Here is a 26,500-nt window from a genome sequence, read left to right as displayed (position 1 = left end):
TAAATCTTAAAAGAGTAACTTATATGGAATAGGGGTCACAAAAAATGATGTCGAGTAGATGGCCAAATATATCGATTGCGGGGCCGGCTCAACTCCTTTCACGTATCTTGGATTACCGATTGGTGTCCGTTCCACAAAAGCTTCATCATGGCAACCAATCATCGAAAAATTTGACAATCGTCTTTCTGATTGGAAGGCTAAATCCATGTCATACGGTGGACGACTCACCTTAATTAAATCTATTCTTTCCAGTATCCCATTATACTACTTTTCCTTATTTCACGTTCCCATTAAAATAATTAACACACTCGAAACAAAAAGAAGAACTTTTTTTTGTGGTGGTTCAAATGCGGATAATAAAATAAATTGGATTAAATGGGAACACATCATGTTACCATACGACAAAGGTGGGTTGAACATCGGGTCTTTAATTTGCAAAAACATATCCCTACTATGCAAATGGTGGTGGAGATTTTATAACAAAAAAACGCATTTTGGGTCAAAATCATTTCGAGCATATATGGGGAGGGGGGGTTGTACTAACGCTTTATCTAGAAATGTTTCAGGTACCACAATTTGGAATGAAATCATCAAGGCAGGGGATCGCGAACAACTTCTTAGCTAACTTCACCAACTCCATAATCAAAAGCATCGAGAACGGAAAAAAACCAAGTTCTGGCTTGATAATTGGTGCAGAACAGGAAAATTCAGCATTCAATTTCGAAGACTTTACATGCTCGAAACCAACAAAAATGCTTTAGTCTCGGAACGCCTCGCGACAAGCAACACGTCTTCAACCGGAGTCTGGAATTGGTCCCGGGAACCTAATGGTCGTGTACTTAACGAACTTTCGATACTAAACAACCTACTTGCATCCATTGGTCTCACCGACAAACCCGATACTTGGAAATGGAACTTAGACCAATCCGGATTTTTTACAACAAAAACCCTTGCTTCTATTCTCGACAATCTAAAAAGCGATTTACCTTCCACCATCTTCAAGACACCTAGAAACAAACTTGTACCCCAAAAAATCAACATTTTTTATTTGTAGGGTCACACTTGGTAGAATTACGACTCGGGTAGAACTTGACAAACGCAACATTGACCTTGACACTTTACTTTGCCCGCTTTGTAACTCGCATGTCGAATCCATTGAACACATTCTTTTTCATTGCCCAACAACACATTGTGTATGGAACTGAATCCTACATTGGTGGAACCTTCCCGCTAACACCATCTCCAACTTCCACGACATAACCATAACCGACCAATCATTTACCACATCACATATTGATACGTTCATTTGGCAAGCAACAAAATGGGCCACATCATACATTTTATGGAAACATCGAAACCTCAAAGTCTTGAACAAAAAAGATTGGTGCACCACCACAATTCTTTCTGAGATCCAAACCCATACGTTTGCTTGGATATCCAAAAGATCAAAGAAAACAACACTTGAATGGCACCAATGTCTCATCAATCCCTCGTATTACACATCCTTGAATCTACAAAGAATGGGTATTGGCTAACTCGGATAAAAGCCCTCCTTTGATAGTTGATCATTTCTCACGAATGCATGTCTTGGTTCTCCATTATTCACTTGGTTAAATGGGTAGTAGCGTCCAACTTTGTCATCGCATTCACGGTACTGTCTGGCCGCTCCTCCCCAGCTCGAACTATTCAAGTGTCGCGGTGTCTAATGATCTCTCGTTCATGTTTTTCATGAGTAGTAGTTTATACTCCATGGTTCAATATATTGTATAGTATATAGGGCTTTGTAAATTTTTCGATATATTAATAAAAGTTTTACTTGCTTTTCAAAAAAAAAGATAGGTATGATAAATATCATTTATGCCCTTATATTAAAGGTAAGTTTGACTGAATTTATTTTTGATATGAGTGAAAGAGAGTAATAAATGAGGGTAAATTTGAGAGTTTAATGATATTTAGGAGTTATTTTTTGTAATTGGACAATTATTTTGAAACAGATATAAATAGTAAGGTAGACACTTATTTTGGGACGGAGTGAGTATGTTTTTGGAAAAGTCGACTCTTTTAAAAGATAAAAACTTTCTAATAAATTAAGGCTCGGATCTATTTACAAATGTGGCAAGAGGATTAATCTAGCCATGGCTGTAATAACAAAGGTTGCAAACTGTGAAGAATATTATCACACTTCACCATCCTCTGAAATTGCCCAGCCAAGCTAGAGATCAACTCTAAAACTTGCCTCATTAACAACTTGGATCAAAATTCAGATAAATATCATCATTGCCTTCTATTATTGTTGTTGTTGCATTATAAGACGAAAATACCCTCACATGCTATATGCTATGAAAAAACGCAATCCAAACACCCTGTGTTAATAATCTTTGAATGCTCATAATCAGATATGGCTGAACAACATCTCAACTTTCTTTCTTGATCTCTATACATACACACAATGACATACATATAATGAAACTATGAATGAATGAGGGTTGTTAATTTGAAGCAAAATTAGAAATCACGGGCTGCGAGAAGGGCAACCACCCTCAGAAACCTCAATTTTCTTTTCGCAAGCCTCGTTCTTTGATACAAGATGTTTTGTAAACGTAACCCTAAAATGGACTGGACTGGTTCAGCTGAAAAATGTGATTAAATGTTTAGTTTCGTTAGACGATAATTTAATGACGTAAATGGAGAGAATTTGGCTCAGATTCTGTAAATGTGAAGTCAGACAAAGGGGTCAGACACCGCGATGGCTACAACACTGGTTGAAATTTATCAAATTACCATCCGGGTTGCCACGCCAAGATACAGGCCGATTTCAACCCAAAGTCCGATTATGATGCTCAGATTACAAACAATCCATACAGAAACTAATATCATCATTGCCATCTCTAAATTTTAGATTTCATTTCATCAAACACTTTTGTATGTTAAATGATAATCACACACACACACACACACATACACAAACACATCTCTATAGAGTAACTAGTGGTAAGGTCCGTGCGTTGCACGAATTTCGGTACGATTCAACATTTAAGAACATTATCGTTAGTCCTATTTTGAGGTTTAACTCGTGAAACGACATTCCGTGATACTTAAGGTATTTAATAATTCAATAATATAGTTATTTTTTAAAGTGAATTGTTAAACACTTACATATCTTGTCCGAGATTTTTATATGTCATTCCTAGTTCATGTGTCAAAATATTAAATAATGATGATTAACATGAAGAACAAAAAATGATCTAATGATTGTTAAAAACATACATGAAGTTCAAAGAAGTTGGTAAATCGACTTTATAAAACAACGAAATTTTTTCTTCCCTCACTCTTCCGACACTACTTATTAATCTCTCATAGACATGTTTAATATCATCAACACCAAGTAAATAACAAATTAAAAATACATAAATGTGTAATTTCATTCAGTTAGCACATTAGCACTTGTAGGTTTTGGAATGACTTATTCTTCAATTTGCGACATGAATATATGTGTTGTATTTGACATCTAATGATTTAATTTATACCGATCACAACCTAAACGCTTACTTAGGCCCACACCATATATATAAAGTTTCTATATATAAATTTCTTGAATGTAATACTTAGACAAATATAAAAGACTACAATAATTATTTAACTTTACATCTTTTATCACACATAACACAAAAAAAAATTATGAAACCATCAAGTTTACTATATACATGCAAACATATTTTATAAGCACTTTAATAGAACATGTGTTTGTTGTAGCAATATGTGACTATTTTTTTAAGTCAAATTGATGGCAAAAATATCACAATTGTAATATAAAATGTTTGTCTTCAAATATGCAACATTATATATAATATTGAGATGACATACAATAAATTTTACAATCTAAAAATGTAATTATCACAAACATCTAAATGAAATATTCATACTCAAAGTGATAAAAAAAAATAAAGGAAAATTATGAACTAAAATGAACATGGATAAAATAAAATTACATATAAAGTCTATATGTACATAAATAATATCTTAAAGAATGGCTAATGTAATATATCTTCTTCAACCTTCATGTGATCGATGATATTTGACATTGAAAGATCAAACATATTAAAATTGATGATATAACTCTATTAGTTATTTCATTTAGAAAGTGTAGGTCATGTGAAAACGCAAAAGTAGTATTTATAAGTAACAATGTCTATCAATTTAATTAAGTATTTAATATAAAGAAAGTGAAAAGACTAAAACTCTTGTTATTACTTATGATATGACATAAATTTATTATGGATGTTTAGGAAAAATGAAAAGATTAAAACTGTTGTTATTTATGAAAGAGATTAATTTTAGTTATTAAAAATATTTGCGATCAAATTTATGATAACAATTTAGTATTTTAATAATAACACAATTTTAATATTTTAAAATAATTACTTTAAAATTAATTATCTAATTATATAGATATAAAGCTATAAATAAAATTAATATATTTATAAATGAAGTAATTATTTAGATGAAATTAAATGTGCATACTTAATACACTTGGAGTATATATATTTGTGTGTGTGTGTGTGTGTATTTTGTTGACGGATGAATGACATAAATGATTCATAGTTTTAATAAATTATATACTAATAAAAAGATTATAATGGAATGTCTATAACGACGTAAAAGAAACACTAAATCAAACATGTTAATATATAATTAAAAAGTTGGACAAAAATCAAAAATATAACTATAAATGAACTGTAAGTAACAATCTACGAAGATAACAATTACATTAGAAGGAAACAATATGATGAACACCAATAACATAACATCTTAAGTTGAAGTATGTTGATTAATGATTATAGATTGTGGATTGTAAATTGTAGATATATCATTCAACCGTTTTCTACGTTTAGAAATTAAGAATGCCAATAACTCCATGCATTATCTAAGATACAAAAATAATTAAAATAGAACTAAAAGGATTTATCGATATAATATAAAAAGTAGTTAAAGCAATAGTTTTTTTAATCAACACCACAAATCGTATTTACTCCTATGTTAATCGACAATATAGTGAAAATGTTTCAATATTACTCGTAATATTTTAATATACACACGAAACTAAACACATTAATATATATCATAAAACTAACTGAAACTCAACCATACTCTATTTAATATACATCTAATTAATGAAGTGACTTAATTTCATAAAAAAAAAAGTACTTACAAAATGTTCTTCGACCACTTACAAATCACCATTGAATTCCATTGACATGTCTTTTGATCATTTCACTTATAACATTAGCAATATAAAAAGTAATCCATTATATATCACCACCTATTTAGATAACATAACATATAACAATACAAACAACATAAAATAATATAATAACAGAAAACTTGAAATTGTAACGCGCAAAAAAGGTTAGTAGGATAAGAATGTAAATTGATAAAGGGATGCAAAAAGTGATCAACACGTATAATAGATCTAATTGAAGGTTTTACACGACTATAGATTTCATAAAAACTTGATTTTTTTACTCATTTAGATTTTGATCTTCAAATTTATGTCTCAAACAAAATGGTGAGCTATTTATAATATAGCTTTTAGAGTTCATTTCATATTCTCACCATAATTACATTACTTTTGTACTCAAAAGGTTATGATAACTTATTTGATGTGTTAATTAACATAAATACACCAAATACTCAAAAGTTAGAGTATTGAATAGTTATAGATATCATTAATTATAATAAAATGAGATTAGCATCAAACTAATACGTGCTATTACTTCTTATGTTACCTTTTTACCATCATTTACTTAATTTAATGGTTAATTAACATTATTACATCATATTATTATTTCACGACTTAACTTTTACTATAGATGATAGATGATAGATACATTTTTAATAAATAGACATAAGTTATCTTTATGTGGTTAAATCATTTTTATTATAACTTATTATATGAGGTAAACTATATTTATGATTTTAGGACTCAACTTATCATGATATATATATATATATATATATATATATATATATATATATATATATATATATATATATATATATATATATATATATATATATATATATATATATATATATAACATGGGTAAATAATCATCTATATATCTATAGTAATTGAGTTTTAGATCATTAAGTATGATTTACCCATCTCATTTATTGTGGTGGTAAAGAATGGTAAAAACTTGAAATCTATATATCTATATACTATAGTAATTGAATCTATGCATTTAATTTAGATTTAGAGACTTATGTTAATCTCATTTATTAAATTTAAACCTTATGTTATTTTTAATTTTGGCCATCAAATATCTATCTAATCTAATCTTCTAATATAATCTAATCTATCTAACTATATATAAAAGTTGAGTCGTCGAAAAATAATTATGATTTACTATTCTTAATATAATTTATTTTAGAAAAAAATTCGGCCCGCGCATAGTTGCGGAGCCTTTCGGATTACATACTCATGTTTAACGTGACGTTATTTATTTACATAATCAAAAACGCGATGCTGCATTGTTTTTTCAAAATATAGCCCGAAATATTTATCGTTTTTCAAAAAATGTCTATTTCGCGTATAAGAGTTGCATTGTGTTCGTAAAATTATTTCGAATTGAACGGTGGCGGCGGAAAATTTTAACTCACGGTGTGGAGGAACATATGTCCCGTTAAAAATTCGGATGGTGTTTGTTTTTGTTTTTTAATAAAAATAATAGCTTTATATTTTATGCCCATGAGAAAATGAGGAATGTACAATTGGGAGTCTGAATGAGGGGTGAAAATTGATAATTAAGACAAAAATAAATAAATAAATAAATAAATTAGTAAAAAAAAGTTATCAATCATGATAATAGTTATTGGTAAAAAAAATACTTTAACTTAATAGCTTTAATGCTTTAAGTAAATTAAATACGAAACAATTGTTTTAGCCAAAAGTTTCAACCAAAGGTCACTTCATCATTATTAAATAATGATAATTATTAATGAGTGTTAAAAAAGGATGATGAAAAGAGGCTAATCTCTTTGTGACTTTTAATATTTTTCAACATATAAACAATTATGACATATAAATATTTAACAACACTAAGAGGAAAAGAGAATACATAAATTGAATGGTATATCAGTGTGGAATTGAAAAAGAGGCATAGATTGAACGGGGAATGTGATGCATCCTAACAATTTTCGTAATCATAATTCATAAATTCATGATAATCGTTTCTCATACTTTTTAAGGTGTGTATTCATTATCGTCTACGTATGCAAAATGTAAGTTCTTTATACTTTCGCTTGAATTTTATTTATTCACTTTCGATATACATATATCATTATTGTGTTCTAGATTTGTATTCATCATCATCATCATCATCGTCATCATATTCAAAATGTAAGTTCTTCAGTCCTCATACTTTCGTTTAAATTTTAGTTGTTCATTTTCGATATAAATATTATTATTGTGTTTTAGATTTGTATTTATCATCATCATCATTATCATCGTCATCGTCCATCATTATCATCAGATGCAAAATGTAAGTTCTTCAATCCTCATTTGTTTGTTCACTTTTGATATACATGTTAGTACTGTGTTTTAGATTTGTATTTATTATAATCGTCATATGAAAAATACAAGCTCTTCCGATATTATAATGGTATAAAAATTCCAATTATGATGTATTTATAAATTGAATTTAAAGCTTAAAAACATAGTTTACCCCACCATAATAATAACTATGGTAAAAATAATAATAAAAAAAGAGTGTAGCCACATTAACATTTAATCTTAAGAGACTGATAATGTATTGAGCTCAAAGATAATACATGTGGCTTACCCTATAATAAATTACGATAAAAATGTTTTTCAAAAAAAGTTTAAGGACATCAGAATTGAATCTTAGTATATTATATTGTAGAAGCATTACGATGTATTTGAGAATGGAGTTTAAAGATAATAAATAACAATTCTGGTTACCCTACAATAATAATAACTATGGTAAAAATAAGAAGACAAAAAGGTTAATCACATCTAAATTGTATGTTAGGTGATTGAAATTGTATAAGAATTACATTTAGGATGTAATTTATATTTTGATTGGTTTGGAATATCTAACCTTTTACATATAAATAAATTAAAATTAAACAAAAATCAATTGACGTAAGTGTAACGGAAGTAATGTATATATGTATTTTCTTTAAAACATTATCTATAGTTCTTACTTTTTAACGAAAAGGTAATTATACATTACTTAATGTCGTTTGCAATGAAATTTTATTTAATCTATATTAAATTGCTATTTTTGATAGAACATTTAATAATATGTAACAGTTTGAGTAAGGATATACATAAAATTTCTCAATAATTATAACTATAAATATTTTTAAATATTGTGATTTTTTCAAATTTTCACTTTTGATTTTGCTATTGATATGACATGTGAATATTAAGTTACTTTAACTCAAATTCCATAACATTATATAACATCTCTTACAAACTTCATATCAACATTACCCGTAGTCAATATTATAACATCCTGAGCCTCATTATGATATTACCAAACCTTATTATATCACCTCAAGTTTATCTTTATCTTATACCAATTCACATGAATAACATAATATTAAAATATAAAGCAAGACGTACAACGAACGGGCATTGCTATCTAGTTGAAATAATGATTGACATTAAAATTGAATGATATGTATAGTAGTGATACTGAAATCGTTGGAACTATTCATTTGTGTTTTTCAATCAGAAATAAAAATAGAACTTAGAAGGCAAAAGATTTGAAAAAATCAATAGGGAAAAAATCACCATTTAAAAAGGCTGTTTTCACATCCATTTGGTGGATCACTAGATTGTGAGTTGAAGCAAGATTTATCAACAATCTAATGGTGGTAATACGTGCAACCGGTGCATAGATATCGAAGTAATCAATATCTTCCTTTTGTCTAAAGCCTTGGATAACCAAACGAGCTTCATACTTATCAATCGTCCCATCAACCTTCATTTTCCGCTTGAAGATCCATTTATTGCCCAATGATTTACATCCTAGTGGTAAGTCCGCTAAAACCCAAGTATTATTTTCCATAATAGAATCCATCTCGTCACGGATTTCTTCTTTCCAAAAGGCAACGTCACGAGATCTCATAGCTTCATCATATGTTCTAAGATCTTCCTCTATATTGGCCACGACACAAGAAGTCATCGTTGTCCCACTTGTTCCTAAGCCGGGTGTGTTTCAATGTCTCGTCCTCCATCTCAGCGGGCCTTGGGGCTGAATATTTAATAAATTAGGAGTTCTTATTTTATTATTTTATTTAACTATTGTATTTTATTTAATAATTAATGAACCCTAATTATTATATCATATTTAATTTTCTAGGAGTATATATATATATATATATATATATATATATATATATATATATATATATATATATATATATATATATATATATATATATATATAACATGGGTAAATAATCATATTTAATAAATTAGGAGTTTTTATTTTATTATTTTATTTAACTATTGTATTTTATTTAATAATTAATGAACCCTATTTATTATATCATATTTAATTTTCTAGGAGTAAATATATATATATATATATATATATATATATATATATATATATATATATATATATATATATATATATATATATATATATATATATATATATATATATATATATATATATATATATTTACTCCTAGAAAATTAAATATGATATATATATATGGCCATTTGCGATAGTGGTTTTGTTGTGGTCATTTGATTTTTACTAATGAAAAGTCACAAACATTTATTAAAAATATATACAGTTAAGTAATAATAATATATATAAGAATAAATTAAACTTTAGTTAAATGAATAAAAATTTACTTTCCTCATTAATAAGCATATTTACTTTTCAAGGAGTCAATATTATATATAGATAGATCTTTGAGTAGAGTGAGAGTGAGATTGAGATCCTGGAAACAAGTACTCTGTATTTATGTATGTATATATATATATATATATATATATATATATATATATATATATATATATATATATATATATATATATATATATATATATATATATATATATATATATTGAGATTTAATCAAGAGGGAAGCACTTTTTTGGAGGGAAGTAATTTTTTTTCTTGTTTTTCGATTTTTTTCAGGCATCAAGTTTAGGTGAAAATATGAACATTTAAAAAAGACACTTTGTGATAAATGTTATTATTTTGGCGGTAAAACACTCGAATAAAAAAATGAAAACATTCAATGCATTGAATTTTTTGATTCTGAGTTTTTTAAGGGGTTAGAAATTATGGTTTAGAAATTAGGGGGTAAAAATTAGGGTTTAGCTATTATGGTTTAGAAATTAGGGTTTTGGGTTTAGAAATTAGGGTTTAGATTGAATATTTTAACACGGACGGTTTAGAGTTTAGGGTTTAGTGTTTAGGGTTTTCGCTTTAGGGACTAAACCCAAAACCCTAAACTCTAAATCGGGCCAAATTTCGAAAAAAACACTTCACACAAGATGAAAACAAAACGATGCAAATAAACTCAGAATGAAAACATTAAATGCATTAAATGTTTTCATTTTTTTCTTCGAGCGTTTTACAGCCAAAGTAATAAAATTCATCACAAAGTGTCTTTTTTAAATGTTCATATTTTCACCTAAACTTAATGCCTGAAAATTTTTTCGAAAAAAACGAAAAAAATTACTTCCCCCACTTCTCCCCAAAAAAGTGCTTACCTCTTGATTATGACTAGGGTTGTAAACGAGGCGAGCTGAGCCCGCGCTCGGCTCGTTTATATTTCAAAAAGCTCGAGCTCGGCTCGATTCGAGCCTTATATTTTGAGCTCGAGTTCGACTCGTTATAAATAAGAGAAGCTCGAGCTCGGCTCGTTATAGGCTCGTTATTTATCTAAAAACTACAATTAGCTCGGCTCGTAATATAAAAGATAAGAGCACCAGGAGTCGCATATTTTTTTCACCGTTAAAGGGATTTAACGGTGGGGACGGTGGCCAACACCACTCAGCCCCGCCGTTAAATCGGAGTTAAATCGATTACACGGTGGCCACCGTTACCTGGCCAACGGTGAGAAATTAAGCCGTTAATGGGGTTTGACCGTTGCAACGGTCGAATTCCTTTTTTTTGTTTTTTTATTTATTAATTTAATTTATATCCTATAAATACTCACCATTTCTCATCATTTTTTCACACATCTTTCACTCTTTTTCTACAATTCTATATACTCAAAAATTTAATTTTCAAAAATGTCTAGCAATCAAGGAAATTCCAACTTCCCCAACCAAATTAATCCAAACTTTTCCAACCGAGGTGGTCCTAACTATCCCGCAAACCATCCAAACCATCCAAATAATCTAAACGATCCCATGAACCCATACTCTAGTAAATGGAATCCGTTTACACCCTTTCACAACGTACCAAACGCGTTTCAAAATTACGCTCATCAAACACAAGTTCCACAAACTCAAGTCCCACAAACCCCCTTGATGAGTCCCGAAGACATGGAACAATTTATGGCTTGGAAGTCTAGTCAACAACTTAGCGAATCGAACGCACAATCGGTTCAAGACGAGGTGGTCCCAACACCAACGTCTCAACGTGTTCGCGGTAAAGGAAAGGAAAAGATGGTTGAGGAAGAACCGACCAAAAAAATGAGGGCAAGACGTACCGGAGTCGTGATGAACCCGTGGTCCGAGGTAGATGAGTTACGTTTGGCGAAAGCTTGGGTTCATACTTCCGAAGATTCACTCAAAGGAAACGACCAAACCGGTATATATTTATTTTATATTTTTGTGAGTTAAATATGTATATATAAATATATATATTATATATATTATTATATATATATTATATTTATACTTTATATATAAATATATACATATACATACTGTTAACATGGGTATGTATATTTTATATATATATATATATATATATATATATATATATATATATATATATATATATATTAAATTTATAATTATAAATATCTAAATGTATTATATATATTATATTTATATTATAATTCGCTATATAATTTTGTAGGTGCGTCATTTTGGTTTTTGGTTACGGACGACTACAACGGACGAAATCCGCCATGTCCTTGGTTTAAGGATGCGTTGTCGTCTAAGTGGACGAAAATGAATGGCGAATGTCAAAAGTATAATGGGATTGTTAGTCGTTTGAAGAAAGATTGTCGAAGCGGGGATAACGACCTTGATTTTCGTGTGCGGTGTGATCAATAATATATCGACGAGAACATGGGAAAGAAGTTTTGTAGTTATCAAGCGTGGAATTTTTTGAAGGACAAGTCAAAGTGGCTAAATCCCAATCCCGTTGTTATCGGTACGAGAAACAAACGACGTGAGACCGTAGTTATTGAAAATGTTGGTGAGCCCGTAATTAATTTGAACGAAGAAGTTGCAAGTGCAAGTGCAAGTGCAAGTGTTGAAGAAAATCCGAATGCGGGGATGTATGGTCCCGATCAATTGAAACGTCCAAAAGGAAAGCCAAGAAAATCGAGGAAAAAGTCGCACGATTCCAACCCTTCATCTCATTCTTCTCGTGAGTCTCTATGTGTATCGGTTAAGGAAAATTTTAAAAAAACGGCCGACCTTAAAAAGAAGTATTATCAAGATAAGCAACTTGAAATGCGTTTAAGGATATTAAACATTGCTCCCACCGAAGCCGACATGGAACTAAATTATGACCTTAAGGAGCAAATTCGACGCGATGCTCGTAGGGATTTTACAATCGGGATCGGGTGCGAATGACGACGAAGGCAACGAATCGGAGTAGATGATGGATAATCGAGTTGTTTGTTTTTTTATTTCAATAAGTTGTAATTTAGTTTTTATATTGTATTGTTTTTAAATTAATGTAATGGATTTTAGTTTTTATTTTATGGTTTTATAATATTTATTATACTAGCTTAAGACCCGCGGATTCGCGGGTTTCGTCCAATAAAAAATTTGAAATATATTATAAATTACGTGTTACGTCAAGTAAATATTTGGCACAAATGTTGTATAGTAAATGATTACAATTATGAAGTGTGATATTGCAACTCCAATAAAAAGTAATAGTGTTTTGTTAACTATGACGAAGTAGTGTATGAGTTAGCTCAAGCAAAAGTTGCATAACATGGTTAGTATAGTGTTAGCAGTCACGAATAGCCTCAGTAGGCAGGCGGTCCACTTTTAAGCGTTCCTCCACCAAATGCCCTTGAAGCCTTCCTCCAATTTCTTCATCCTTTTTACCTATAAAAACATATCACATGATAATCAGTTTTCTACTTCCGATTTATACTTATATGATGGTCAACTACCTAAATTCCAAGATGAAAAAAATGGTTTTAGTTTAAGTCGCCATTGTCAAATAATATCCATCAGAGCTTAGCACACATCAGATAGCTATGACAAGAAACAGTACCCCATAATCAAACTTATTATTGGTATTAATACAATAAATTTATATTAAGCTGTTCAATACTCATATGAGATATAGATATAACTAGATAAAGGTCTGGCCGCGCGTTGATCACGGTCATATATTGGATGATTCATATACACTTAAGTAGTTGTGATGATGGTAATATTAGCCGGTGTTGCTTAAAAACAAGGGATTATCACTAAAATGCCCATTTTTTCTCCCATATTTGACTCGGAGCCTATAAAAATAAAAATTTGACAATTTGCCCGCGCAAGACGCAAGGACGCAAGGTGCTCTTTGCGACCTTGCTCCCCGGTGGACGCAAGGACGCAAGGTGCCTCTTGCTCCCTTGCTTCCCGGGGATGCAAGGACGCAAGGTGCGTCTTGCTCCTCCCTGATGTCATAATCAATATTTTCTTTCAGACATTTCATCAAACACCTTACGTGCATATCTTTGTTTTGCTTAAAAAATAAGCAAAATGATTATGTAAAACCCTTTAATTGTGATGACAAACTATTACAAACACCTTACGTCATTTTTGATTATGTAAAACCCTTTCCCAAGGCTTGCTTACGCTGAAGCAATAAGTCGATACGGTTCAGACAGGCCAGATACCCGCTTTGATCTTGAACTCAAAGATGTAATTTATTTTATTTTTTATTTGTTTAGTATTATTTTTCTTTTTGGTGTTTACAGTGCAAAGCTTCTTCTTTAAGCTTTGTTGTATTGAAAGTTGAAACATTCATGTAACTACTTATCTTGCTTTCAGTTACCATAAAGATTCCGTTTGTCATCACAATTAAAGGGTTTTACATAATCATTTTGCCCATTTTTTAGAGCAAAACAAAGATATGCACGTAAGGTGTTTGATGAAATGTCTGAAAGAAAACATTGATTATGACATCAGGGAGGAGCAAGAGGCACCTTGCGTCCTTGCGTCCCCGGGAAGCAAGGTCGCAAGAGGCACCTTGCGTCCTTGCGTCCCCGGGAAGCAAGGGAGCAAGAGGCACCTTGCGTCCTTGCGTCCACCGGGAAGCAAGGTCGCAAAGAGCACCTTGCGTCCTTGCGCGGGCAAATTGTCAAATTTTTATTTTTATGGGCTCCGAGTCAAATACGGGAGAAAAAATGGGCATTTTAGTGATAACTAGTAAAAACAATGATATTCCTACATTTATTAAATGGTCCTGCTTGAGGTACATTTACAAAATGGCTACATGATATGGCTAATTAGTGATAAAAAAATTGCGTTCCTTAGCTGCTACTCTTTTTTTTCCTTCGGACTGATGTTTTCTTCAGTTGCAGTTTGTTTTGTCTTTTACGGCGATTAACCTCTGCTAGTGAAGCTCAAATCATTGCAAAACTCAGAATCAGTTGTCACATAACATGAAACAAAGTAAGATCAAGGAAATAACACAAACACATTGAATGAAGTTAACATATATAAAATCAACATGATATACGCATAAAAATGAGAATACTTTAAACCTCCAGCAACAAATTATAAACACCTGAGCAAACGAACGGATTACAACGAACATTATCAACAAACAAACAGCCCCTGATCATTTTTCAAATATAAGCATGCAGATAGTAAGTATATCTGTGGTGTTTGCTTTGCACTAAAATAAATCAACAATCATAATAGGCTTAATAGCAATCAACATTTTTTGTCATTTTCAGGAAAATCAACTCTTATGTCTTCCATTGATATAGTAAAACCATGGAGAATGGGTCAAACACTTAAAGCCGTTTGTTCATCCTTGTAGTCTCAAAGGAGTAGTAAGTAAATGCTAATCATTTTAAAATGTGCAATAAATTATTAAGCCAAATGATGGCTGTAACTGTAAGACTTACAGTCATTGAAAGTTGTTCTAGCTAAATGGGCATATGTTATTTTTAAGTTGGTAGTTTTGAATGTGATGTAGAGTACATAAATATACACGAAAATTTCTTTCTTATGATAAAAGAAGGAAACAAAATTTGAGATAGATTACTTACAATTAAGTTAATTAGGGTTTGTTGGCAAGGAAAGGGAGAACTTTGCAGCTGCTGAAGCCAAATTAGTGTTGCTTGAATATTAATCTTGATGTACCTGACAATAGATCTCGATTTGTTTCCAAGTTCCTGTTTTTCCTTCAATATATGACAAATGCATCTTGTATTATAAGTACTACAATCCATTTTTACATTCAATAAAAGCACTATATACAAACTGAAGGTGTAGAGTTACCTACGATTCCGATAACTGTTTTTTCTCCAAGAGATGCAAGAAGAGTTGAAAGCTCAAGTTTAGAATTTGCAAATGCTTGAAGAAGTTGTGCCCTTGATTTTGCTCGTAAACTTTCCTCTTGTATACATCAAAAAACACTTGCTCAAACTAAAGAAGCATCCTATCCATTTCCTCATCACTTTCACCTTCCTCATCTCAAATGTTCTGCATTAACAGTAAATAATAATAAAAAAATCATCCTATGGTCGTTTTCCCCACTTAAACGACCTCCTATTAGTCACATATAAAAAACATGAGTTAATAGAAATAATTAAGATCTAATTATATGGCAATCTTCTTTATATATATATATATATACAAATAAGCCATATTTTTCTATAAATTACCTTCACAGTTGCAGACCAACGAATGCAGTATAGACAAATACCAGAAACCCAACTTCTTTCCAGCAAACATTTGGAATCGAAGTCACCTGAGGTTGTTCATGTTCTAAATATTTATATGAATCCAGAATCCAGAATCAGCCTAAACAAACTCCTATAATTAGCCGTTTAACTCATGTTTCGTTGATCTTTCAGGTTTTGAGAACTACTAATTAAAAATATCGTATTCCTCCATTTGTGTTGTGTATCCCTAATCTCCAACATTAAAACAACCGATTAAAAAAGGACAATCGCACAATTCAGACAATGGAAACCTTTAAATCGCAAGAAAAGGAAACTCTAACCTGTTAACTTTATCAGTCACTTCATAGAACAACAATCTTTCATCAGGACAAAAAGAATATAGTAATTGAACCATCAATATGAATAAAATAGAAAATACAAAATCAATATGAATATAATAGAAAATTTAAGTCAGAAACAAAAACTAACAGCAATATTGATACACATATAAGCATAAATTATCAGATCTAAAGCAAAATTTCATACAAAAATCTTCAAAAAAAAATTGAACCATCCAAAATTATAATATATAGCATAGATAAATTTCACTATAACTTAGATTGAAGATTACCAAAAATTTACTCTAACCAACAAATTTTATAGACTAAATTGTGCGCTATTTAATTCTAAAATATTATAAGATAACTGTACCTCTTCTTTGACTTCACCTTCATCATCGTGATCGCTATCTACACTGTCATCATCGTCGTCGTCCCCATCTTCATTTTCCTCCTCGTCATCAGCTTCTACAGGTTAAGTTGCTTGGACGAACGGAAATATCTCCAATTGCGGCAGCGGTTACAACGGTGGTGGCTATGGCAGAACCCTAATTTGCAATCGTACTTTGAATCGATTATAATTAATCAGGGAAAAACGGATAAGCTACCAACAACGTCAGTCGGTTCTCACTAATCAGCGAAAAGAAGGTGGTTTTCAAACACACCAAACAAAGATTTTACTATACCTCCAATTGATTGTGAGAAATCAGGAAGAAATCGTATGCATCTTTAGACGATTTTAGCGGATCAGGGAACAGAAATTAGAGAGGAAGAGGTGGGGGAGGGAAATTAGGGACGGTAGGTAAATCCAGGTTTTTTTTTAATCAGGGAAGTGGAGGTATTTAAAGGGAGTGAAGGATGTGGTATTTGTGGGTTTTGTGAGGTAAACGACCAAAAGGCAGGTGGCTGTCAGCATATAGTGTAATTATAGGCGAGTCTAGTTTAGATGTAGTAAACATATCAGCATATACTTCTTATCCTAACCGAATGTCCATGAACCAATGCAAATAAAGCTCTTGTGATGTATTAAGAATACAAACTTCAATTTTGTTGAAATAAAATATAACCAGATCAGACCATCCAGTTCTCAAATGGGTAATGGTTTAAAATGGGACATTTTAATATGATCAAATTTGACTTCGTAGACATCATGAGTCTTTAATCAGTTTAACCCATTTCCCTTATAACTATGCTCTTATTAACCCGTTTGACATAAATCATTGGGCACTATTATGTTTGTGACTGAAGTAAACCAATGATATCACGAAGTCAATGTCAGCGTAGAAGGAAGGAGGGGGGAAATAGTTTCAACAAATAGCATTGTATCCAGGTGGACTAATGATATTTACAACATGGTAGCAACCCTATGTATGATACTTGAAAACTCGCTCACAAGCTGTTAAAGAATAATAATATTTAAATTGTTGGAATCTTACCCGAAAACAGCGAATTCTTTTGTGTGATATTAAACCGGAACGATTTAATTTTTAAGATAAATCAAAACATGTTCGATCTTGATACGAATAGATGATAAAAATAAACATTCCTGAATAGCTCCACACCAAGGAGCTTATATCCAATGACCCTACAACATTAACCGAAGGGTGAAAAATATTCCTGAATAACACTTAAATTAGTAAAAACAAATTACCAAGCATAATTCAATCAAAACGCCTAGCTTACCAATTTGCCATCAATTGTATTGATTTGAGTCTTTATGAAATTTGGTAATTCGCAGACAAAATACAATAAATAAATGAACAGAATAAAACAAAAGATATAGAAATTAAACTGAAGATTCAGTAATGGTCACATCTGAAAATGTGGCCTTCTTCTTTATGCTTTAAAATTGGTGGTCTAAGAGGACAAACCAGTATAGACACCAATCAAAATGACTTCCATGTGTCACATGTACCTTAACACCATCACACATATGAACTGTATTCAGTTTAGATAATTAGTTTTTTATATTCATTAAAGTTTCTCATGTAACTAACTAATTGGGTTGCAAGCAAAGTATTTAAATACCTCTAATTTAAACATCAAGTATCACAAAAATGCATGAGTAATAGAATGACACACCTGCTCTGATTTGGCCAAATATTTCTTATCCCGGATATCATTCATTAGCTGATCCAACCTCATCTTGAACATCCTAGACAGATCTGGCTTGTCTTCCAGTTTAAAATTGGTATCTTTCAAAGTTCTCGTGATATATTGCCAGTTTGGATTGCACGTAAAAGTCAGGAAAAGGTTTGGATAACCAAATGATCTAAATAAAAAATCTTGCAATAGCATCCCGATAGTTTTCCACCGTATATCCAACAGTTCCCGTGAAAGTTTGTTTGTGTTTCATGAACCTGCAACATTTGTTATGTCTGACTGTCGGTGAAGTAAACATCAAAAGTAATAGGTTCAAATATTATTTGACTTGTGACGAGCAGATTTTTTTGAGTTGAGTCCAAATACTACTACCAAGGGTGGCAAAACGTACAGAATGGGCTTGTTCTAGATACATTTAGTGCATTTTTGCATCAAATTATTGTGTTACTAAAAAAATTTTAACTGTGAAACGGTCCTAGTGTGCATCTTTCTTTGAAATTTAATCTAAACACCAGGTAATAATATCACCATCTCGTAAACCATCTTTTAATTGTAAAGGAAGTGAATTTTCATCTAAACTAAAAGTCCAGCCTTTCAAACTATCGGTTTTTTGGGTTAACCCAAATAGTTAACTGGTTAGCTACAATGATCAAACAGTCGTGTTGGATTAAAGGTGATGATGTTGGTGATAACTCAGATGGGTGATCGAAAACTTTGTCGGAGACAGTCATAATCCGACGGATCATATTGCAGGTCACCGGCGGGGAGATCTAATAAGTTTCAATGCGACTTTAACGCCATTTAAGTTAACTAATCTTAAAAACATAGAAATGATCATTGAAATTTTAAATATAAAGACCAAACACATACAGTACTTGTTAGGATACCGTGAATCCGTTAAATGGGTATAATTGATTATAACAAACAAAATAAAACCCAAATTAAATCAGTAAAAAAGTTCATAATTTTACCAGGTGATATAGTTTTTGTCAGTATGTTTTGATCGTATATCCAACACCATCCTTGAAAGACGGTCAACAACGGTTAAGAACGGTCGAGACGGTAAAAAACCGCCGAGACGGTCGATATTAATCTTTTACCAATGTTGACATTTTAGATAAATTTCAAAAATAAACCTTTCAAACATAAATATTTTGAATTAAAGGCAAATATCTATGTTTACTTTGAAATAATTATGTTTGAAATATATACAAAAAGTCAACGTTGGTCAACATCCGTCTAGACCCCATCTCAACCCCGTTTTTTCCATGAGACGTTTTAAGGTCTCTACCGTCTCGACCCCGTCTCGCATCTTTTTCAAACTTGGATGCAAGAGATGACATATTGGTGGGCAGTTAGGGTTTCGATTATACGATATAAGGCGTATTGTTATAGACTGACCATATATGAAAAAGAAGACCCAAAAAACCTTGGATCAAAAAACGAAACACCAATCAATGGATACCTGATTCGTGAGTGTGAGGTTCCGTGAGCACTTTCTACCGATATAATCATGTAAACGAACTAATTAAAAACACCACCAAAATCATAATATAAACTCATCAAATATTTATAAAAACCCTAAATTCAATAATCAAACTTAATGTATCTTACCACGAATATAAAACTTAATCTTGGTCTTCATCAAAACAAAATCAGCACCAAGAAACTAATATACAAACTTCAAACTTGCACAAGTCTATAAAATTCAAACTTAAAAATTGTACAGTTTACCTTGATCATAAGTATAGAATACTTAGATTTGACCCACCCACAATGCCAACCTTATTGGGGGTGAATGGCATTGACAAAAACACGCACAAAAAGACCTTTTTAAAAAATAAAAATAAATAAGCAATGTATAACTCGCATAAAAAGACTAATCAGAATATGCAATTAACTTGTAAAAAAAGATTATAATCATGTGTATCACAAAATCGGGTATCTCATTTTAATGACAATATCAAGGAAACAACTTAGTGGCACCACTATGCATGTAAAGGTTGAATATAAATTATAAGTTACCTCATAAAGGTCAAATCCTGGTCCCTAAGAGAAATTAGTTACCTCATAAGAACTTTCAATCGATACATACCCACTAATCGCACCCGATCCTAAAAATTAAAAATCCATATCACAACTATTTCTACGCTACATACCCATCCCTCAATATTTGGAATGCCGAGAAAAAATTCCCCTTCCCATTCATCCGAATCATCGTAACCACAATCAATATCAATAAAATGTATCAAAATTACCTTGAACACTAACGAATACGAAGGTTCAGTTCTAAAATGATGTCCTCCCAGACGTTTCGCTTCATAAACTCTTGTTTGATCTTTTACTGAATTTCTTAAAAAAAAAATATCAACGATTCCCACATATTTTTATTCAACGAATCACCAACAAAAACCAACCGTTTACCCCTCAATAATTGCATCATCTTGCTTCCATCCAACCTACACAAATACAATCAAAATCACAATTCACAATCAAATTTAAGAGAAAACATTATATTCTATTATTCAATATTCCAATCTTTTATCCCAAAACAGACATGCTCAATTTAAATTACTAACCTATAGATGTTGAGTGTATTTTTTTTTTTTTAAAAAGAAGCAAGCAAGTATATAATATTACTAAATAAAAATAGTTGGTTACATAGAAACAATCCTACAGCATGCATGGGATGGAGCTATACATTGAACCTAAAACCCATAACCCATATGTACACTCCTAACTATACATAAGAAACAAAGAAGACCTATTTGTACAGCAAAATATACGAAGCAGCTTAACAAAAAATCAAATACGCATCCGGTTAATACATGTGTATTTGCGTATGTATAATAAGAATATTACCTTCTTTCGATGAGCACCGGTCATGGACAACATACACCTCCGGCTTTGAAAACTTTAAAAACGTTGTTTTTACTTCGGTCTCAGCTTTTAGTGCAATCACATCAGCTGTGTTATCCTCACCATTTTTGTTACCAATGACAGTACTGCAATTAGATCAAAACTGAATGAGAAATCTTATTTGTAACATTTATGAGCAAATTTATTTATGATCATAAAAAAACATATGCAGCTGTATAGAGAGTTATTGGTTTAACATCTGCGTTAATTGCATCACGATCGGTGCACGGTTGCTTCAACACGTAGTCATACAGACTGCTTGAGTGGATACCCCCATAGACCACATCTAACACACTGACCACTGTATGCATGTACAATAACTCCATGTTAATACAAACAATTCGATGGTACGTGCATAGGAGTAGTAACAATAAAACACCATCATATATGCAGTAAACTTATAGATGAATGAGAATGGAATATTTAAACAGTTTAAATTGTTTATAATAGCAACTATGATGTCTATAATAATCATTCAATACAGATTTACAAATTTGGGTCCATATTTGTATAAAAATATATTTCCAGTGAACATCATTTATATGGATACCATATATACAGTTTAATTCAAATAATGGTAAATCGAGTTGGATTGATACCCTTTGTTTTATCACTGATGTGCAATTTTATCATAGTGAATCGATTGATAACATATCATATCCGACAACTGACTTGTGTTATCTTCCGATGGAATCGATTATCTGCAAGTTATGATAGAAGGATATAAATTCAATAATCTATAAATTATAAAGCATTTAGGTTTTTTGTTAAAAAAATTCAAGTAACACGTACCTCTTTCACGTCATTACCTAGCAAATGAAAAGATAGGTACGACAAATCTCAAAGGGTTCGCACAGATTAAACAAAACCATAGTTAAAACACGAAATATTAACTTTTATCAATAGAAAATAAGAGGAACTCCGTACCCTTTGTTAAGCAAGAATTCAGTTATTCCATTCATCCAATAGATCTTGTACTCTGACAACCACAAAATCACTCGATTTGTCAATTAAACATAAAGCATGAAGATCGTAAAACCCTAATATTGAAACAAAAAATTTGAAAAACTAACCCGTGGGCAGAATCGTAAAACCCTAAAATTAAAGAACGACATCAAGAATACTCACCCGCGGATGAGTTCTGGAAAATCGAAGTTTGAAGATAGTCCGCATGCGATTGTATCGATCTCTTCGAGTTAAAAAAAAATTCTTCTATCTGTTTTGTAAAAAAGAATTTTTTTCTACATAACATTACTTGTTGCTTTTATGAAAGTTGCTTTTTTTAGCATTCGAGTTTTATTTTAAAAAGAAAAAGTTATTAAAGTGGAGGTTCGATTTGTATTTTAATAAAAGTTAGTGCGTTAAGTTTGTGAAATTTGAAAAAACTTTATGTATAAAGTGGGGGTTCGATTTGTATTTTAATAAAAGTTAAGAGGTTAAGTTTGTGAAAATTGAATATTAGTAAAAAAAAAAGTTAGTAAAGTGAGGGTTCGATTTGTATTTTAATAAAAGTTAGGGGGTTAAGCTTGTGAAATTTGGGGAAAAATATAGGGTTCGATTTGTATTTTAATAAAAGTTAGGGGGTTAAGCTTGTGAAATTTGGGGAAAAATATACGTATAAAGTGGGGGGTTCGATTTGTATTTTACTGAAAGTTAAGAGGTTAAGTTTGTTAAAAGTGGGAAAATGAATATCACTATTTATTTCCTTTTATCTTTTAGATATAGGTATAATATAATATAATATAATTAAGCCGCTTTTTGTTAGGGTTGATGATAATGGGGTGAAGGGCGTAAATGGCGTGACCCCTAGTTAGATGCAACTAGTTGTGGAGCCCTCGCTTCGCGTCGGGACTCCGTTTTGAATGCGAGTTAAAAAAAAGTCTTGATCTATTTTGTAAAAAAGAATTTTTTTCGACATAACATTGAAGGGTTGTTCCTTTTGTGAAAGTTGCTTCTTTTAGCATTCGGGTTTTATTTTAAAAAAAAAAAGTTAGTAAAGTGGGGGTTCGATTTGTATTTTAATAAAAGTTAGTGGGTTAAGTTTGTGAAATTTGAAAAAACTTGACGTATAAAGTGGGGGTTCGATTTGTATTTTAATAAAAGTTAGGGGGTTAAGTTTGTGAAAATTGAATATTAGTAAAAAAAAAAGTTAGTAAAGTGGGGGTTCGATTTGTATTTTAATAAAAGTTAGGGGGTTAAGCTTGTGAAATTTGGAAAAAAATATACGTATAAAGTGGGAGGTTCGATTTGTATTTTAATGAAAGGTAGGGGGTTAAGTTTGCAGAAAGTGAAAAAATGAATAGCACTATTCATTTCCACTTTATCTTTTAGATATAGGTATATAATACTCCCGTAATTTTATTCCATCAAGGGTATTATGGGAAGTCGTGTGAGAATGCAAATACTTATAAGGTTATAGGTTGATCAAATGATTATCAAAGGTAATGGAGGTCATTTTTTTGATCTAAGGGTCCAAATTCAATAATGCTAAAAAAGTGTATCTCAAATTTTTTTTTTTTAATAGTATAGATATAGATATAGATAGATATAGATATAGATAGATATTAAATAAAATATATATTTATTAAAATAAATAATTAAAAATAAAATTTAATAATTAAATAATAATTTAAGACTGAAATTTAACACTGAATCATTTACCCTGTTTTGGCCTCAGTGTTAAAATTAACACTGAGATTTAACACCGAACGACTCCCTATAAATGTTAACCTTCAAACCATATCAGGTGCAAATTATTAATATTTTATTTATACTACCTAGTGCGTTTAACAATGTAAATAAGAAAATACAATATTTACGGAGTATTAATTAATCAAATAAACATTTAGCTTAACTTATAGTCCCATTGATGATCTTCTATTGTTCTTCCTTGTTTTAGTCCACTTAAGTTTTATGTGGATAGTTTCTACTCAGTGGCAATTATGCCTTTTTTGTGAGCTTTGTTGGGCGTATTTGTCAATTGTCGTACTCTTTGTATTTATTTGTTATAATATATATAATTATAATTATAATTATAATTGTTATAAAATATCTAGATTGTATTATAAAATATCTAGATTGGATGTTAATTTTATTATTATGATATTTCTTGCATAGTAATATTTTATACTATAAATAGACATGTATGGTAACCATTTAAGGGGTACCATTTCTCTTGAAATATCAATATCAATATTTCTTCTCTCCTTCTTCTCTCTTTTCTCTCTTTGTTCTTATAACCATTAAAGGTAGTTATAAGCCTACTGAATTATAACACGTTATCAGCACGAAAAGCTTAGTGTAATTAAAAGATATCTCAAACGATCACGAATCACTAATCAAGGTATGAAATTATTAATAATTTTCAGACTCGAATATATCAAATTTTGGACTACTAACATTTATATTTATGTTATTTAAGTTATATATGGTCGGTTATACCACCTGAATTATATTTCTGTAATCTAACTTTTACTAACTTCACTAACATTTATATTTATGTTATTTAAGTTATATATGGTCGGTTATACCACCTGAATTATATTTCTGTAATCTAACTTTTACTAACTTCACTAACATTTATATTTATGTTATTTAAGTTATATATGGTCGGTTATACCACCTGAATTATATTTCTGTAATCTAACTTTTACTAACTTCACTAACATTTATATTTATGTTATTTAAGTTATATATGGTCGGTTATACCACCTGAATTATATTTTCTGTAATCTAACTCTTATTAACTTCACTAACATTTATATTTATGTTAATAAGACCTCATGATTGTACGCAACACGTCATTTGACAACACGGTACTTTATGTACGCAACACGTCATTTGACAACACGGTACCATGGGTCGAGATTAATTCCGATCAATACGAATACGACGGGGTCTTTATATGTTATCTAACATTTATGATTACTTATGCAATTAATCATTATTTATTTCATGCATACTAATGTTTATTCTTAAATTTATAATTTTAAAAGTTAAAATAAAAAAATAGTTTGTATTTTTATTAAAAGTAAATCTTAAAAGTTAAAATAAGAAAAGGTAGTTTGTACTTTTATTAAAAGTAAATCTTAAAAGTTAAAATACAAAAAGTAGTTTGTATTTTTATTAAAAGTAAATCTTAAAAGTTAAAATAAGAAAAAGTAGTTTGTATTTTTATTAAAAGTATATCTTAAAAGTTAAAGTAAGAAAAAAAGGGATGGTAAAATGGAATAGTTTTTTGTCAAAAATGAAGTATTGAAAATGAAGTGGTCTCCTTCTATAACTAAAAAAATATATATATACTTTTATTAAATGAATTTTTTTGTGGCCGACAATTTCAAACACGAGTCCGTGTTTAGTTTATCAAGAATATCTCTTGCTTTGGTGAAAGGTCACGATCACGATATCAGGTGTTGTGAAAGAATTAAAAAATTGGTCAAGTGGCCTTTTAAAAACTAGAAAAAAATTTAAACAAAAAGTTATTTTTATATATTTATAATTTACGGGTAACGTAAAAAAAGGAAGTTTTTTTAAAAAAAAAAAACAAAGAAAGTGTTTAAATGAGTTTTACAGAAAGGGGGAAAGCAAAGTAAAAAAAAAAAACTTTTTTCCAAACAAAGGTAAATGAAAGTAGGACTTAATACAAGAAAAAAGTAAACATCTCCTAGACGTGATAAAATCTATCAATGATAAGTATTAGACTTGATGAGCTAAATGTGACAAAAATGTTTCAACATGTCTTATGTTAATTTTCTAAAATAAGTTATTATTATTCCGAGTTTAACACATATACATATGTTAATTAAAAACAACCTTTTTGTTCTTATGTAGTGTTGGGTTGCAATTTTGGTTGTATGCCATAATTCCATCCAGTAGAGTGACAATAGAAAACTTTTGATGATAATCAATAAAAAACTTTTTTCCAAACTTGTCAAATGTTTTGTTAAAACGTGACCGTTGAAAAAAGGAGGTTGAATAATAAAACTTAAAAAACAAATTATTTTTTTAAGAGTGTGCATCAAAATTGCCCGTTTAATAATGGGGAG

The 26,500-nt window shown here is 30.5% G+C and overlaps 2 long non-coding RNA genes and 1 pseudogene across 6 annotated transcripts; 1 reads left to right on the top strand and 2 right to left on the bottom strand.

Annotated features, from left to right (window-relative positions):
• The window catches only part of LOC139853716 (TMV resistance protein N-like), a 273,112-nt pseudogene that overhangs the window by 142,325 nt on the left and 104,287 nt on the right, over positions 1 to 26,500 (top strand).
• LOC139852641 (uncharacterized) lies at positions 15,486 to 17,353 on the bottom strand. 2 transcript variants are annotated; one of them, XR_011761137.1, is made up of 4 exons: positions 16,807 to 17,353; positions 16,096 to 16,181; positions 15,710 to 15,913; positions 15,486 to 15,612 (listed from the first exon to the last, which is right to left on the bottom strand). It is a non-coding gene; the product is annotated as an uncharacterized lncRNA (long non-coding RNA). The 2 variants fall into 2 exon arrangements; XR_011761136.1 differs by having other exon boundaries at positions 16,096 to 17,353.
• Positions 17,357 to 22,640, bottom strand: LOC139852642 (uncharacterized). 4 transcript variants are annotated; one of them, XR_011761139.1, is made up of 7 exons: positions 22,584 to 22,640; positions 22,383 to 22,434; positions 22,055 to 22,156; positions 21,653 to 21,756; positions 21,399 to 21,541; positions 20,795 to 20,995; positions 17,357 to 18,793 (listed from the first exon to the last, which is right to left on the bottom strand). It is a non-coding gene; the product is annotated as an uncharacterized lncRNA (long non-coding RNA). The 4 variants fall into 4 exon arrangements; XR_011761141.1 differs by having other exon boundaries at positions 17,357 to 18,348; positions 18,516 to 18,793; positions 22,055 to 22,434; positions 22,584 to 22,621; XR_011761140.1 differs by having other exon boundaries at positions 17,357 to 18,018; positions 18,516 to 18,793; positions 22,055 to 22,434; positions 22,584 to 22,621.

This window comes from Rutidosis leptorrhynchoides, chromosome 6 (genome assembly GCF_046630445.1).
Source record: "Rutidosis leptorrhynchoides isolate AG116_Rl617_1_P2 chromosome 6, CSIRO_AGI_Rlap_v1, whole genome shotgun sequence".
NCBI classification, from domain to species: Eukaryota; Viridiplantae; Streptophyta; class Magnoliopsida; order Asterales; family Asteraceae; genus Rutidosis; species Rutidosis leptorrhynchoides.
The sequence above is the reverse complement of the archived record's forward strand: the minus strand, read 5'-3'. Positions and strand labels throughout refer to the sequence as shown.